The following is a 15808-nucleotide window of genomic DNA, read 5'->3' as shown; positions in this document are numbered from 1 at the left end:
AATTGGTTCACAAAGAGAAAATTGTTTTTAATAAAAGCACGTGGGCTGAAGTTAGGTCACCTCAGCATATACCTATTCCTCCTTTGATGGCACATACAGAAAACACTGACCACTGAACTCAGCCCAGCCATTAGGACAATGCATCAGGGCTAAGACTCACCATAAGCTATTGCCAGAACAATCATGGCACAAACAAGAGGACCCAGTGTCTTCATGATGGAGATGATGCAGAAAGTGAAGATGAGGATGAGGATGAATGCATGGCTGAGTCCAGGGGCGCCGCTAGGGATTTTGGGCCCCATGAAAATCATTTTTACTGGGCCCCCAAACAGCCCCAAATATGGAAGCTAGGGCTGTCGCGATAACCGCAAAATGCAATCACCGCGGTGCTGAGAGGACCTCCGCGGTGCGTGTCCAGGCCACCGCCACCACCGCCTACCGCACGCACGCTTGCACGCGCAGAACAACTCGAGAAACTAAACGAGTTTTTAAGAAGAATATACAAGAATATGCCTACTCAGTGTCGTAGCAATAGAAGTTAAAATAAAATGCAGTGGCCAACCTTTATCTCGGCTTTACTCCTCTGCCTAGTCCGGACACTTTATGGCTTTGAATCTTCCCTTATGATCCATGTTTAACGTTGTAAATGCGACCGTCTAATATCAACAATAAACTAGCTTCCACAGAACCACAGCTTGGTGTGCACATTTGCTGTTGGGAAATACCTGATCATTTCAACAAAACTGTGTGAAACTATTTAAAAAAAAAAAAGTTTAAAAAAAAGTTTAAAAAATGTGCCGGGGTTGGTTGGTCGGCGGCAGTCTGTTAAAAAAAACTGTATCCCGGACACGTGAGCTCAACTGCTGCGCTGATCTGCTTCGTTTTTCTCCGTCATTACTAAACGAAACGTGCGCAGGTCTGCAACAATGTTGATATTTGCCATGTGGCACTGGCAACAATGTTGCAGAACTGGGGTATGCGCTGCTTGATCTCCGCTATGTTGGTCTGTGAGCGAGTAAATGACACGCAAAGCAAAGTGAAATGTCAGAATCGCTGGGGAAAAAAGCCGGATTATGCGCTCGATTTTCATCTAACATTACGTGTCGTGGAAAGTAGCCTAATGAACAAAAATGCGATATCACCGCATACCGCGCTGTTGAGCGGCTATGAGTCACCGCGGTGGGAATTCCCTCACCGCGACAGCCCTAATGGAAGCGACAGTGTGAAATGTACAAGAGAAAAAAGCCCTGCTGGTATTGCTGATCTGTCGATAGTTACATATTTCCAGTGGTGGAAATTTACCTAGGGTTAAAACCACAACAAGGTGTCTGAGTGCAGTTATTTATGGTAAGTACTGAAGTTAAGAGCGTTGATGAGGTACATGCTCGTTTCTCCTTTTATAAGGACTTATATTTATATTTAATTGAATCAATAGTTTTTAACTACAAACATTTATGGGTCGTAAGGTCGGTTAAGGTCAGTGGTTCAATCACTAGCCCCTGATGTGCCGATTGGTGTGTGTGTGTGTGTGTGTGTGGTAGAGAAATCAGGTAAATAAAAATCAGCTAAATTAGTGTCAGCAAAATTTCCATGCAAACAGTTTGTGTGAAAATGAATCAGGTCAAGGTTCAGGGAAATGTTTTCCCACAGTGATTGTGTACAAACTGCCTGACAGTCTGCTTATCTCGCTTCGTGTGCATCGTTGGCCAAAGGGAATGACAAACGTGACAAATGTCACTGATCTCCCTGCTGTGAAAGCAAGCTAACAAATGCACACTATAAGAAAAGGAGCAGTAAAAAGGAGGTTGAATCAAACAGAGGCTTATCCCCATACTGTAGCAGGAAGCATATTTTCTACAGCTCTGTGTCGATCACAGACAGATGAGACAATGAAAAATACCTAATTATAGCCTATGCCAACAATGAGTCAGAGCACTTCATCCATATTTAGGAGTAGTATTGATTCTGTAGTTCACAACTGTGCAATTAGGAGCTGCAGGGGGTGGAACTAAAAACAGCTGGAAAAATAATGTCTAGTTACTTTAAAGCTGTGATTACTTATCATATTTATCATAAAACATTTGTTCTACATACTTATTATAATGTTAAATATCCAGAAAAAAAAAGACTTTAAAAATTCTGTTGCAGTCAACAGTTTTTTTTTTTTTTATGACTTGTACTTTATTAGTTTTCCAAAACAAAAATACACAACATAGCATGTGCCAATACGATATTTAAGATTACTTAATAGAAAGAAAATTACTTACTAATAATAATAATAATAACTAAATAAAATAAAACAAAATAACATAACATAACATCAACTACCGCTAACCATAAATCTTCGTATGTGAATTAACTTGAAAAAATAAAATAAAAAAAAATAATAATAATTTTTTGCCCTACCCACAGAAACATTTAAATAATTATAGCATTACAGTATATTCAGATCATCAAATTAAGTTTGAGCTGGAGATGCCATTTAACCCACATATGAAAAGTAATGGGACCACTTTTTGTTGTATTCATTAATTCTATTTAGCAATCTGTATGATAGTCTTTCCAAGGCAGCAAGTTTGCCCAGGGATCTACACCAATAAGTCAGAGAGGGGATAGATGGACCCTTCCAGTCTCCCACCAACAGCTTTCTCCCCAGCATAACAGCTGTCTGCACCCATTGCGACAGGGAGGGGGGCAAGTGGACCAGTGATGACGAGTCCCCAAGAATATAAAGCTTGCTGCAAAAAAATAAGTTCTGGCCCACAATTTTTTCTAAAAATTCGTGAACTGATGACCAGTACTCTTGAATTTTTGGGCACTCCCAAAGCACATGTACTAGTGTGCCATTCTCTTCCTGACATTTCCAACACCCTGGGGTATCTGACAAACCAACCCTATACAGTCTATATGGTGTCCAGTATATTCTGTGTAAAATCTTAAATTGAACCAGTCTCGTCCTTAGTTCCCTTGACATTTTTTTCCCCATTCCTAAGAATCGAATTCCATTCCTCATCTGTAAAACTGAGGTTCAAATCTGTTTCCCAGGATCTCTTAAGAGACATAGTATTAGAGTCTAAGGCAATCAATAACATTTTATAGTAAGCAGAGGCTTCATGCCCTTGACCAAACACCTTTTTTATCTCCTCCAGTGTAGTGCATGTTGCAGGAATAGAAGTGGAGGAACCAAAAGTCTTCACCAATAAATGTCGTAATTGTAAATATTTCCAAAAGTCTTGTCTGGATAATTTAAATTTCACCACCAGTGTTTCAAAGGACTTTAATGAACCATTCTTATATAAGTCGCCTATTACACATATCCCATTTTGATACCAGGACTTCCAGAAAAAGGGGGTTTTACCTATGCAAAGTTTAGGATTATACCAAACACTGGCAGATTTATGAAGATGTGGGTCAAATTTAAAAAATTTAGATATCTTTTTCCACAACCATTTCATATGGGAAAGCACCGGATGCGACTGATTCTGAGGAGCAAGGTTAATTGATAGACAGCTAGACAATGCAAGTGGCAGACACACTACTGTCTCAAGAGTGAACCAAGGTGGAGCTCTTTCAGGGGGCAAAAACCAATGTGCCAAATGTCTAAGAGAAAAGGCGTAGTGATAGTTAAGTAAATTCGGCATACCCAGGCCCCCATTGTCTGTTAGTCTTTGCAGTTTTCGCAGATTTAGTCTAGGCTTTTTTTTATTCCAAAGGAATAAGTTACAGAGCTTGTCAAACTGTTTAAAATATATCATAGGAACATGTACCGGTAGAGCCTGTAGTAAGTAATTAAACTTGGGAGTACAAATCATTTTAATAACATTTACCTTCCCCCACATGGAGAGATATAATTGATTCCAACGCTCTATGTCCACACTCATTCTATCTAGCAATGGCTCAAAATTAATCTTAATTAGATTGGTAAGTTGGGGAGGAAAAGTTATTCCAAGGTACTTAATACCACTCTTGGGCCATGAAAACATGCCAGCTGGAAATACATTTTTAGGGCAAAACGCAGTAAGTGGAAGGGTCTCCGATTTTATCCAATTGACCTTATAGCCTGAAATGTCAGAAAATATGTTAATTATAGAAAGCAAAGTGGGGAGGGATTTCGCCGGATCTGACACAAAGAGAAGAATATCATCAGCATACAACATAAGTTTATGACAGCTGTGTCCTATAGTTATGCCCGGAAGGTTGGCCTCTTTTCGAATAGCAACTGCCAGTGGTTCCAGGGCTAATGCAAAGAGTAAAGGAGACAGGGGGTCACCCTGTCTGGTGCCTCTTTTAAGTTCAAATGATGGACCAATTATTCCATTTGTAAAAACAGATGCCATTGGTTGAGCATATATAAGCCGAATCCAGTTTATGAAGTTATCACTAAAGCCAAAACATTCCAGAGTTGAAAACAGATATCGCCACTCGACTCTGTCGAATGCCTTCTCTGCATCTAACGATAAAAGCAGCCATAGGCACGTGACTATCTCGAGCTGCCCACATAATGTCTATAAGCCTTCTAATGTTGTCAGCTGAGGAGCGAGAGCGTATAAATCCAACTTGATCTGGATGGACTAATGTAGTTAGAACTCGGTCTAATCGATTAGCTAAAATTTTTGATAATATTTTACTATCATATGATGTTAAAGGTCGATAATTCTTGTAGTCTGAGGGTTCCTTATCTTTTTTCAGAATGAGAGTGATAATAGCTTCTGAGAGTGAAGGCGGTAACGTTTTTCTCTTAAATGACTCATTATATGCATTCAAAAGTAGAGGAGATAATTCTTGGGGAAATGCTCTATAAAACTCCGACGTGAAGCCATCTAATCCGGGGGCCTTATTTGAGGGTAGGTGTTTAATTACCTCCACTATTTCATCAGTGGTAATGGGAGAGTCTAGACCAACAAGTTGATCTTTTGTTACTCTGGGAAGATTTAAGTCAGACAAAAACTTCTTGATACTTTCTTGGGGAGCAAATGAGTTCTAAGAATGCGCTGCTGAGGGTGGCAGCACGTTAGAGTAGCTCTGTACCTCACATTGAGATTTTTCTTTTTTTCTAAATTTCATTCCTGTTATTTCTTGGAAGAAATTGCATTTTTTGGACAACTGTTCCTTCCTGCCTTGGATGCTGTGCAGCTGGATTAATTTTTCCCCAATACTTTTGTATATTTTACTCTTTTGTCATGATGCATAACCATAGCAACAAGGTGGTTTACAACAGGGAGCAGCTGAATAACATTGGAAAAGCAGAAATAATTTGACAGCTGAAGCCAGAAATCCCACTGGAATTGAAAAGGAGGCGTCGTGGATGCAGAGCAGGAGCAAAGAGGAGAGAAAGAAAGAAGAAGTTCAAACCATCTCTGCCATCCTGCATCATGGGAAATGTAAGATCGTTAGCTAACAAGTTGGATGAACTTTTAGCCTTGATAAGGACTCAGCAAGAATATCGCGAATGTAGCATTATGTGTTTTACTGAGACATGGCTACAGGATCATATACCCGACTCCAGCGTCTCTCTGCCGGGCTTCCTGACTGTACGAGCAGATCGAGATATAAAGAGTAGCAGGAAAAGGAAAGGGGGTGGATTGGCAGTGCTTGTCAACAACAGATGGTGTCACCCAGGACATGTTACTGTGAAGAGTCGTATCTGCAGTCCTGACATTGAACTATTGGCAGTAAGTTTTCGTCCATATTATTTGCCAAGAGAGTTCACCAGTGTTGTTTTGGTGGCTGTTTACATTCCACCCTCAGCTGTTGCCGACACTGCATGTGATGTCATCAGTTCCGTTGTTGCTAAGATACAGACTCAACACCCCAATTCTTTTGTGGCAATATCTGGTGATTTTAATCATGCCTCACTCTCTGCTACACTGCCAACTTTTCAACAGTTTGTCAGCTGCTCTACCAGAGAAAACAAGACATTGGATTTGTTTTACACAAATGTCAAGGATTCATACATTTCCAAATCAAGACCTCCCCTGGGAAAATCAGATCACAACCTTGTTTTTCTCTGTTCAGCATATAAACCCCTTGTCCAGAGACTACCTGTCACAAAAAGGACTGTTAGAAAGTGGTCAGAGGAAGCTGAAGAAGCCTTACAGGGTTGTTTTGATGCAACTGATTGGATTTCTCTTTGTAAGCCACATGGAGAGGACATTAATGCCATGACTGAGTGTGTGACTGACTATATAAACTTCTGTGTGGACAACACCATCCCCACCAGAACAGTGAGATGCTTCCCTAATAACAAACCCTGGATCACCAGTGAGCTAAAGGAACTATTGAACAGGAAAAAAAGAGCCTTTAGGGAGCGAGACAGGGAGTTACTGAGGAGTATACAGAAGCAGCTCAAAGTCAAGATCAGAGAGAGCAAGGAGGTGTATAGAAAGAAGCTTGAGAGTAAACTGCAGAGGAACAATATCAGAGATGTGTGGTCAGGAATGAAGAAGATCACAGGCCTCAAGCAGAGGGAGGATCGGATGGATGGAAGTCTGGACAGAGCAAATGAGCTGAACACATTCTTCAACAGGTTCAGTTCAGGAACAAGCTCACCATCCTCCCCTCCTGTTCCCAGCCAAAGAGGCATCACACCCTCCTCTGACCCACAGCTTTCCTGTAACATCTCCACCTCCACCTCAGTCATGGATTCTTCTGCCTCCACTAGTTTGTCATCAACCCAATCAGGAGATGCTGCTGTCCCCTTTGTCTCCCCCTCCCACTTTTCTGTTTCTAGAAGTCAGGTGAAGAGGCAGTTGGAAAGACTGAACCGGAACAAGGCTGCAGGTCCAGATGGTGTCAGCCCCCGAGTCCTGAAGATCTGTGCAGAGCAGCTCTGTGGGATTCTGCAACACCTTTCAACAATCATCTCATCTTGAATGTTAACAAAACAAAGGAGATGATTGTAGATTTCAGGAGAAACAAGGTCAGATCAAACCCTGTTTCCATCATGGGAGAAGAAGTGGAGGTGGTTGAGGAATATAAATACCTTGGTGTTCATGTGGACAACAGACTGGACTGGAGACACAACAGTGAAGCAATCTACAAGAAAGGACAGAGCAGACTGTACTTCTTGAGGAAGCTAAGGTCCTTCAAGGTTTGCAACAAGATGTTGCAGATCTTCTACAAGTCTGTTGTTGAGAGCGTCATTTCCTCTTGCGTCATCTGTTGGGGCAGCAGCATCAGAACCAGGGACCTAAAAAGACTCAACAACCTGATAAAGAAGGCTGGTTCTGTTCTGGGGACGACTGTGGAACCTCTGGAGACAATAATGCAAAGAAGGATTTTGCATAAAATCAAGAGAATTATGGACAACCCTGAACATCCTCTCCATGAGACTGTTATCAGAAAACAGAGTCTCTTCAGTCAAAGGCTTCTTCAGTTTGGATGCAAAACGGACCGCTACAGGAAATCTTTCCTGCCCACAGCCATCAGCATCTATAATAACTCTTTGATTTAATTGAGCTACATCAACATTTAATTTCCCTCTGGGATAAATAAAGTATTTTTGAATTGAATTTTTTGAATTGAAAATGATTCAGAGCTATAAAGATTCTTATAGTAATCACTAAATACTACATTTATTTCCTGGGGGTCTGAGACCAGCTGACCATTTCCATCCCTGATAGCTGAAATGGAGCTCATGGCCTCTCTCTGCTTAATATATCTAGCTAATAGCTTACCCGCTTTATCTCCTTCTTCAAAATATTTTTGCCTGGCACGAAATAAACTAAATTCAGCTTTTTCTGACGTAATAGTATAATATTCATACTTCAACTTTATAAGTGTGTTCAAGTTTACTGAGGAAGGGTCCCTTTTAAAATCAAACTCTGTGATCTCAATTTGTCTTTCTAAATTAACTAACTTTCTTTTATTTTCTTTTTTTTTTAAATGAAGCCTGCTGGATAATATGACCCCTTAAATATGCCTTTAGCGCTTCCCATGCCACTCCAGCAGAGGGAGCAGAAGAAACGTTAGTATCGATGTATAATTTAATTTGTGATCTGAGAGAATCTTTAAAAGCCTCATCCAGTAGGAGACTAGAATTTAACCTCCATCTAGGACTTCTCACAGTAGTACTAACCACAGTCATATGGAGATAAATTGGGCTATGATCTGAAAGTATTATGCTCCCAATGTTAGTAGAAACGACCGCTGCCATTAATGGTTGGGTAACCAAAAAAAGATCAATTCTTGAAAAAGATCGATGTGGGGGAGAGTAAAAAGTATAATTCCTCCCAGAAGGATTTTGTAACCGCCAAACATCAGCAAGACTACAGGCTTCGCACAAACCTTTAAGTGCAGTATGTGTTTTTGGAATGCGCGATATCACAGCGCTTCTGTCTAATGTCATGTCCATCACCTCATTAAAGTCTCCTCCTGCAATAATGGGATAGTTCCCTAAATCCATTAATATCTTTTCCAGCTGTCCAAAAAAGGAAGGGTCATCAACATTAGGTGCATACACATTTGCCAAAATAAATTTTTTTCCTTGGATTTCGCATAGCATCAGAAACATCCTTCCTTCCTCATCTTTACTTTGCTTCAGGCATTTGAACTGCAGATGTCTATCAATGAGTGTAGCCACACCTCTGCTTCTACTGTTGCCACAGCTAGCACCCACAAAACCCACCCAACCTGCACCCAGTCTATATGATTCCAGCAGGGAGAGATGTGTCTCCTGAATAAATACAACTTGACATTTCTTAGCTTTAATAAAAGACAATATTTTCTTTCTCTTTACAACATTATTTAGGCCTTTGACATTCCAGCTCATAAAGCTCAAATTATTACAACTGAATGAAATCTTCCAAATGTATGTAAAGCAAGTAGTACTGTAAACATGCTCTCAATATTGACATCCTAGGGCAGAGCAAGAGAAAAAAAAAAGAAAAGAAAAGAAAAGAAAAAACACGCAAACCCCAAAAAGGAAGAACAACCCCCCACCCAGCTACACCCAAATCTAGAACAACTTTCAGAATAGTTCTAACAAAATTATAATTGGGTAACCCACCCTTAATTTGGTCCGCAATCGTACACTTGACCTATGCCACCCCAGAGCCCACCAACCTCCCCCACCCCTGCAAAATAGTATGCAGAAAAACTTCAAGCTCACACCCATAAAGTTCAGAAAAGAAGCCAGACAATCAAAATACCACATAATCCTTAAGAAAGTCCGATTGAGTAAGGAGCAAACACCGGTAAATATAAATTAAATGCACATAACTTAATATTACTGAGAGGCTTATCTAAGCTCAAACTTTGAAAACAAAGGAAATATTTATGTAACCTCACCCATATTGTCCTCGAGTCCGAAGGTGGGTCCAAACTCCGAACCGAAAAATCAGTTTCCTACATTAACGTGTCCATATATATCCAATGTGTAAATCTTGCCCTTGATATCCTCCTAGGTGGGTTTGCACAGTCTGGATCGTAGCCGGTCAATCCATAGAGCGAATGTATGCCAGGGACGCCTTATGATCCTCGAAGCGCACACGCCCTTGTGATGTTATCACAGTAAGCACAGCTGGATAGCTAAGAAAAAAGCGAACACGTTTCTCATGTAATAATTTCTTACATTCATCAAATTTTTTGCGTTTGTCGTTGAGAAGCTTTGAGTAGTCAGGAAACACCATAACCCGATGCTCTCTCCAGGTCACATTCCCCATTTCACGTGCTGCCTTGGCGATGCGTTCACGGTCTTGAAATCTCCCGAATCGAGCGATGATAGGTCTTGGACGGGAGGGCCGGTTGTCCTGACCTTGAGGCAATGTACCCAGTCTGTGTGCCCTCTCAATAACCAATCCACCGGGAAAATCAATGTTGAGAAGTGCTGGTAGAGTTACTTTTAGAAATGCCACGGTGTCATTTCCTTCACAGGATTCAGCAAAACCCAGAAAACGCAAATTATTCCTACGCTATCTGTTTTCCATATCATCGATCTTCTGTCTCAGTATTACAACCTCGGCGCTGGAAGCCAGGCCTCTTGCCTCTGGTGTGCATCCTCTAGAAAACACAGCCGATCCTCCACTTCAGCAATCCGTTTAGCGATGTCCGCAATTTTCCTCTCAGTTGCATTCGTTGTATTTCGTATCTCTTCAAGCTTCTTGTCGTGGCTTTCAGACTTCTCTATGATAAGAGCTGAGAGTTTAGCCAGTTCCACGGCTACCTCGCTGGACACATCCGAAGCTGCCCCATTCGTTGTTTCAGAGGGAGAGACCTGATCTTGAGCTGGATTAGCCATGTTAGCAGCCTCGCTACTTTTACTGCCTCCCCCAGCCACGCTGGGTTTGACTGAACTTCTGGTCGCCTTAGAATTGAATTGAATTGAAAACTTTTATTGCGGACTCAATGTTCCATAAAAAACACATACAACACATAAAACAGACAGTACAACACAAACACCAGGTAATTAGGACACAAACACATACAAACATCTATACCAGTGCTTCCACATTTCAGAGAAGTATCTCGTATCACTCTGCCTGGTATCACAGAGTAAAGATAAAATGGCATTGCTGGACCCAACAAGTCTACCCATAAATGCATACATAAAGTTCCTCAGCAGAGCATGAAAAGTGGGGACGTTAAAATTTACAAATAAAGTGCTAGCACTTGTCCATCTTGGTAGCTTCAGAAAAATCCTAAAGGCATCATTATATGCCACCTGCAGCTTCTTCAGCTTACCTGCATGGTATTTACACCATAGGTTTGCTGTATAAAAAGGAGTGCAGTAGGCTCTGAAGAGATTGACCTTAACTTCATCTGAGCACATATGGAACCTGCGTGCCAACATATTAGCTTGTGCATACAATTTACGACACTGACGCTGGATATCTTCATCATCACACAAGTCATCAGTGATGATGTGACCCAGATACCGCACTTTACTCACTACATCAAGGGAGCCGTTTGATAAAGAAAACAAGGGAAAGTTTTGTTTTTGGTCCTCCTTAGTTCTCACAATAACAATTACACTTTTTTTATGATTGAACTTGATGTCAAATAAAAGTCCATATCTGGAGCATACATTAAGCAATTGCTGTAGCCCAGCACTATATGGGGACATAATAACCAGGTCATCAGCATAAATGAGATGATTAATTATCCTGTCACCCACCATACACCCAGTTTTACACTGCTTGAGATTTTTGGATAGATCATCCATATATACATTGAATAAAACCGGGGATAGAATACCACCCTGTCTCACCCCATTAGTTACATAGAAGGCTGTAGATATACTACCACCCCATCTTATTTGCATGGTTTGATTGATATACCAGAATTGCAGGATCCTAATCAGGTAGGATGGTGTACCTCGCTGTTGAAGTTTGCGATATAATTTCCCATGGTTTATTCTGTCAAAGGCCTTAGAAGCATCTAAAAAGCACAGAAAAACAGTAGAACTATGTCTTCTGTACTTGTTTATGATTTCTTTGAGAGCATAGATACACTGGTCAGTTCCAAGTTTGCTCTTAAAGCCAAACTGGTTGTCTGTGGTTTCAACATAATCACTGAGCCTAACTAAAATAATCATCTCTACCACCTTAGAAATAATGCTAGCCAGAGCAATCGGCCGGTAATTATCTATGCTGGAAATATTGCCTGTTTTGTCTTTAATCACTGGCACTAGCAAAACTGACATCATCGTTTCAGGTAGTATTCCATGCATTAAAAGACCAGTAAAACACATTGAAAGCAGGATTGGTAGCCTCCGACAGGCATGTTTTAGATGCTCAGCTGTTACCTGATCAAGCCCACAGGCTTTGTTCATAGACAGTTTCTCAATGGCATATTGCACCTCATCAGATCTAATAATCACATTTTCATTAAAAGGTACATTACCTACATTAAACTCTTCACTCTTAACACAGTTAAAAATATCTTCATAATGTCTGCTCCAGAGTTGTGCAATCTGTTCTGAGCCAGTAACCCCGTTAACACTAGAGGGCAGTGGCATTTTACTGTTATTAATGACCTTCACTTCTTTCCAGAAGTCATTAACGTTGTTATTCTGAAGCTTCTTTGCCATGGAGTTAGCTCTCATAGCCAATTCATGTCTTTTAATAAACCGTAAAGCATACTTATAACGAGCGTTTCCCAGTTTCTTGCGTTCATACTCAGGACCATGTCTTGCTTTCCCTGCTATTACCCAAGCTTTAAAAGCATTATTGGCTTCCACATGGAAGTCAGCTACATGATCATTCCATCCTGGCCTCACATTATGTTGTTTACCTTTATTGTTATGTAGGAGCTTACCACTATTAATAAGACAACTTACAATCTTGTCATACAGTACACATAGATTTTTACCATGATTCAGATTCTTACAATTAATATCAACACATAGGATAGCATCACATGGAAGAGCAATGCCACCAAGGCTCTTATCAGTCAACGCCTTGTAGTGATTAATGTGCTTGTCTGACAACCGTGTCCAGTCTATTTTCCCACTTTGCACATGGTTCTCATGACTTGACAGTTCAGGAAGGTTCATAGCATTTACCACAAATGAGACAGGTATGTGATCACTTGTAGCCATCTCGTACATTATGTTCATTCTCTCAATACATCCATGAGCGTCAGCTGTACACATACAGTGATCCAGCCAAGATGTAGTGTGCCAGGCTTCACTGGTGTATGTGTAGCTATCTATGGGCAGCAGTACTTTGCTGGAGAGAACCAGCTTATTTTCCTCACAAAACCGCAGAAGATGCTGACCAAACAGTGATGACTTGTCTGAAATATCAGCATTCATGTCACCAACAATAAATAAGGATGTATAAGCAGATTCTTTAATAAATGAGCTTATGAAACCCAGCCTACTGATGTATTCATCATCATTTTTTGTACATTCATAAGGTGTATACACATTTAAAACAACAAAAACTGTATCATTATATTCAACCTTAATGGCAATAGCCCAGTCAACATCCAGCCTAATGACACTGATCAAGGGATCATATCTTTTATGCCAAAAAATGGCCACTCCCCCGGGAATTCTACCCCTTTGGATTCCAGAGCCTAAGTCTGTAGTAGATTCCCCTGCCCCATGAAATTCATTATTTACAGAGTTCAATCGATCGAGATCTTGTTTCGCTAGGAATGTCTCCTGTATGCACAAAATGTCAGTGCTCTCCATGAGTTTGTCAATTACAAACCGTTGCGCTTTATCACCTGCCCCATGTCCGAGGCGCAGGCCACGGGAGTTGTATGACACAACTCTAAGATTAGTTCGAGGAGACACAAGCATATCCTAACTACATTTCAGGCCCGTTTCCAGTCGGCAGACATGCTACCAATAGCGCAGAGGTATTATCCGGTATAGGACGCTAATTACTCGGCTCCTTGTATAATTTATATGCAGAATAGGGTGTGAGGGAAGGTTCAGAGCGCTCCTAGGCAGCCATCTTGTCGAGCGCGTCACGTCACACCTGGATCGTGAATTTTCAGTTCAATTTATATTTAATTGAATCAATAGTTTTTAACTACAAACATTTATGGGTCGTAAGGTCGGTTAAGGTCAGTGGTTCAATCACTAGCCCCTGATGTGCCGATTGGTGTGTGTGTGTGTAAGGTAGAGAAATCAGGTAAATAAAAATCAGCTAAATTAGTGTCAGCAAAATTTCCATGCAAACAGTTTGTGTGAAAATGAATCAGGTCAAGGTTCAGGGAAATGTTTTCCCACAGTGATTGTGTACAAACTGCCTGACAGTCTGCTTATCTCGCTTCGTGCGCATCGTTGGCCAAAGGGAATGACAAACGTGACAAATGTCACTGATCTCCCTGCAGTGAAAGCAAGCTAACAAATGCACACTATAAGAAAAGGAGCAGTAAAAAGGAGGTTGAATCAAACAGAGGCTTATCCCCATACTGTAGCAGGAAGCATATTTTCTACAGCTCTGTGTCGATCACAGACAGATGAGACAATGAAAAATACCTAATTATAGCCTATGCCAACAATGAGTCAGAGCACTTCATCCATATTTAGGAGTAGTATTGATTCTGTAGTTCACAACTGTGCAATTAGGAGCTGCAGGGGGTGGAACTAAAAACAGCTGGAAAAATAATGTCTAGTTACTTTAAAGCTGTGATTACTTATCATATTTATCATAAAACATTTGTTCTACCTACTTATTATAATGTTAAATATCCAGAAAAAAAAAAGACTTTAAAAATTCGGTTGCAGTCAATAGTTTTAAATTATAGCGACAAATTAATTTATGAATAATTGTTTTCGCAGCAATGATTGCCTCACATTGGGCAAAGAATGCAGGTAATCCATGATAATCAAAATAAGATTTTAAGCATCGCTACAGAATTTGGCAATTTTGGCAGGGCTTATTAAACAATTTTCTAGTTAATCTGTGATAGAGTTTGGTTTTCGAAGGATTTGAATGTGGTGTATGTGATAAATCAATACATGTGCAATGTAACGGGCATATATTACAGTGCCAGGGATTGCAAGATGCCAAAGAATATTTTGAAAGGCTGAAAAACTTCCAAGATTTTGGTGTAAAATTTCCAAAAAGTGAACAGTGACCTTAGAAGAACTAATATCATATTAGTCTAAAATGGAAGTGAGGTGGCTAACTGAGGCTTCATCCGAGAGACATGTTAACATGTTGCAGTAGTTGGTTTCTTACAGGAAACAACCACAGCTTCAATCTCCTCTAATGTACAGCCTACACACAGCTGAGGAAGGAATGGTTAACGTTACTGACAAAGCCAAGCAATTCTCTAATCTAAATTGATGTTTATTCTTGTCCCGTGTCTTTCTTTTGTTTGTCTGTGATGCAATATCTTGTTGTTCTTTTTTGATTCTTCATTTGTTATGGAAAAAGTGTGTCCTTAACTACTTTAGTTGCCAGTGTGATAAACGCTGCCGTGTCATGTCGTCGGGCAGGAAACCAAAGTTCAGAATTGTCGTAACTCAGCCTCGGGGGACTTCTGGGCAGTTTTAGGCACGGAAATGTACATAACAGAGTTGGTTTTAAAGTTCACTTCTTTAGAGTAGCTATACTGGATATTTACAAATGCTTTACGAATGCAAATTAGCTTTCTAAAAGGCCAAACAAGGGGAATGATGATCATACACCAACATAGACAACAGACATGCCGAACAAGCTTAATCTCTTTTAACGCTTAATTTCACCTCAACTCAACGCAGTTAACTTTAATTGAACAAATCTAAGAAAGCTTACAGACACTTTTGCCGTGACTGTGTGTAAAAAGTGCTAATTAACAAGCCAGTGTTATGCTGAATTCTAATTCCCTGCCAAATCTGATACTCTTTTTTCTTTGTAAATTAAACCAATTATACAATTTTCAAATACATTCAGCCGTGTTTTTTCATTTATAGTCGTTGTCAGAGGGTGTTAGAAGTCACTACATTGTTAATAAAGATTTGCTATAATCCTTTCATGTTTTTTTATAACTTGCAGTTGATGGATGTGTTTTTGATATATCATTTTATTATGTGGCGTAAAGCATACTGTGTTGTCTTATAGTATGTGCATAAAATATCACCCTGAGACCGTTTCATTTTAAGAAAGATCCTTTTAATATGGTGCATAAACAAACCCAACATTCAGCATGGCGTGGCTTCAACTTTTCTGTCTCAAATGTAAAACAGGTGACAGCAAATCCTTTTGAATTTAACGACTATAAGTGATATGTGATGCAGCGATGTTTATCAAATCAGAGTCTATGAAGTCACTGTGGCTGTGATGTCTTTTGTTATAAAAGAAACTTTATTTGTTCTCACTTGCAGGAAACTCCATTTCTCTCTGACTGAAGTAAGAAAAACACT

The sequence above is a fragment of the Odontesthes bonariensis genome, chromosome 19 (genome assembly GCF_027942865.1).
Source record: "Odontesthes bonariensis isolate fOdoBon6 chromosome 19, fOdoBon6.hap1, whole genome shotgun sequence".
Lineage (NCBI taxonomy): Eukaryota > Metazoa > Chordata > Actinopteri > Atheriniformes > Atherinopsidae > Odontesthes > Odontesthes bonariensis.
The sequence above is the reverse complement of the archived record's forward strand: the minus strand, read 5'-3'. Positions refer to the sequence as shown.